We start from the raw sequence: 3,165 nt of genomic DNA on the forward strand, positions 1-3,165 counted from the left end.
ACATTAGTGATTGTGAATAAAATAAATAATTTCTTAATTATGATTAGGATCAATAATCAATATCAATATTTAAAAATTTAGGAAATAATGATCGCAGGAAAAATAGAGTGGTTATAAATGGTTGTTCTGTATATATAAATTATTTCAAATTAATTTGATGGGAAAATAAACGATGAGAATGTAATTGGTTAGGTTTATCTATTGAGTGATTTATTATTTTTTATCTATATTTATTATTTATTTCTTTTTAAGTAGTTAATATTTTTGAATTGCTTTAAAACCGAGAACATTGAAACTGACAGTTTTTAGGGCTTATAAAATATGAAATTATTTAAATGTGCCACCCCAATTTACTTACAGAAACTCACAATTCCTAAATAGACTTTTATGTCTTCTTGTTATATTATTACATAATCCAAAATTTGAAAACTTAAGTTTACGGTGCAAAAATTTTCATGTTGAAGCGATTTTGCTTAATACTATTACTTAATTGATCGGGTTTTATTTTGTTAATTTGAAATTTCTTTCATTTTCAAAAGCAAATTTGAAATATAAAAAAATCACGCTTAATAACTAGCGAAACTCGAAAAGAGACAACACTTTCTCCCTTTCTGATACCGTGACACATTGAATGAATTTGTCAAAAGTAGGTAAGTACAACATTTATCATAGGCTGTAAGACCCAATAACAACAATATTATTCAAGCTGTAATTATTTTTAGCTCATTTATAGTTTACTTTCTCTAAAACTTATACAGGGTGCCAAGAAAAAAAAGTAAGAAATTTCTGATGGTGATTTCCTTAGTCGAAAAATATAGGAAAGCAAGTACCTATAGACCCATATTTTAAAAAAATTTTCCAAGACACGTATTTTTGTACTCATCTAGTCATGTACCTGTATGTCTTTAATAAAAATAAATTAATTCAATAAATTAATAAATAAAAAATAATAAATTAATTCTTTTGTAAAACCTTGATCAATCGGTCCTAGAAAACAGTTTAGAACTATTGGGCATAAAAAAAACCTAATGACTATTTAGTCTTCTTATCAATATTTGTGAATACGCGGTAGATTTACTACAACAAAAAAAGTTACTTTTTTATTTTCTCCTTAAATCAATGTTGCAAGTAATTTTTTTTTCAAAAAATCGTAAAAACATCTTGCAGAAGATTTATTCCAGTTTTTGAAACTGACCTTACATTGTCTGTGTGGTCATTGGTTTCTGAGATATCGATGATCAAAGACAAAAAGATCCTTTTCATTAAAAGTCAAATATCTCAGCGAGAAATTGACGTAAGGAGAACATAAAGAAAGCAAATTAAAGCTGAATGAACAAACCATCCGGCTCATGTACTGATTTAATTAATAAAAACTTCGTAGACTAAAAAAAAGGAAAAATTTTTTTGTCGCGCTATTTTTTAGGATACGTAACAACCGAAGCTCAGAAAATTTTTGCCAAAAAATTTCAAAACTAGAAACTTGAAGGTTTAAAATGATTTTTTTAAATCTAAATACCACCATTTTTCATTGAGGTACAATATTTCAAAACAAAAAAATATTTTTCATTCTCTAAGTTTTTTGGAATAGTAAAGTTTATGGTAAATGTTTTGTCGTTCTGAAGTTTTTGAAATAATAAGAAATATTTTTTCAAGGAGTTTTCCACTAAAGAGCCTAATTTTGAATTAATATGAAAAGGAAAAACAAAATAGAATATAAACGATGAATTTGATCCATTTTCTCGAAGGGGGAAATAGAAAAATAGAAAATTTGAGACATTTTAAAGAATGCAACGTTACTAAAAAAAGATTAGGACAAATAAGAAGTTCTAAATATTATTAAGAGTTATTACCACTATTTTTTTACGAGAGTACCTACATTAATTTCATTTATCAGTGGGTGTCCCACACCCATTAAAAAATTTCAATGGGTGCATCCGCCCCGATGCACCCATGTAGTCGGCGCCCATAAGATATCGATCGTCTTTTATAAATTTTAAACACTTAAGCAGAACGCAAAAATGTTCGTCTCTGAAAGTACATTTAAAAGCCTATTTTTTATAAAATTTTAATTTTTAAGAAAAAAAAAACAAATTGGGGAAACTTATTTTGTAAATTTATTTAACAAGTTTGATTAACGCACAACACAATTTCTGACACATAGAAAAGAGATTAGCCTACACTTATATAAGTGATGAATTTTTTACAGATTTTCCTTTGAGTAATCAATATTTTTTAATTGAATTAAAACCGAGACCATCGAAGCAATATTTTTAATGATCTATAAACATTGGATTTATTTAGATATAAAACCCCAATTTACTTACAGAGATTCCTAACTGATAATTTAGGGCAATGTTTTCTGAAAACTGTATTTTGCATGGATTTTGTGTATTTTGTAACACCACAAGATATGTTTTTTGATTTGAAATGTTCCAATGATACCAATCAACAGTTGTTAATACTTCAAAAACCTCAAACGTCTTAAATTTGAATTAAAGAAAAAATATTTTTCAGGTTTTGTTACTTACAACATTTTCAGTCAACTGCCCTATCACAATAATGTGAAAAGATGTGAGGAAGCATCCAATGGTGAAAACTGCGACTCGTAAATACTGACTTTCAAACGACCCTCGAAACTACAAAACAATAATTGTTTCTAAATTTCTAAAATACCCTAATTGCTTACAGAGAAAACAAAGATTAAAATGCTTAATAGAATTACCATTCCAGTTACGGCAAAAACAATGATTAAATTATATAATTCTCTGCGGCATTGTTTGAGAATCCTTTTCAAAAATAACGTTTTTAATAATAAATATATTGATTAAGACATACGTAATTATATGAATATGACGTTCGATACAAAACTTTAGTCTTTTCTTGATTTCTTGCTGATACTTTGCGTCGCAGATGGTTTTGTTCGTGTAACCAGAGTTTAAATTTTTCAAATGGTATAATAATATCAGTAGTTGGAATCGTATATGATGAAGTAGATAAATAATATTATAAAACGGAGTTGTCATTATTACAGATAAAGACAAAATGCTAAACCTGTAGCACCACATTAAGAAACTCTTCCATTCTGGAACAAATCGGTCAATGAGTGCTATTGGAAAAATAAAATCTGTATCATCTTCATTCGGGATATAAAAACAAATTGTGCAT

The sequence above is a fragment of the Tribolium madens genome, unplaced genomic scaffold (assembly GCF_015345945.1).
Source record: "Tribolium madens isolate multiple individuals breed KSU strain unplaced genomic scaffold, Tmad_KSU_1.1 Scaffold_7;HRSCAF=85;Tcas5.2_LG10, whole genome shotgun sequence".
Taxonomy (NCBI): domain Eukaryota; kingdom Metazoa; phylum Arthropoda; class Insecta; order Coleoptera; family Tenebrionidae; genus Tribolium; species Tribolium madens.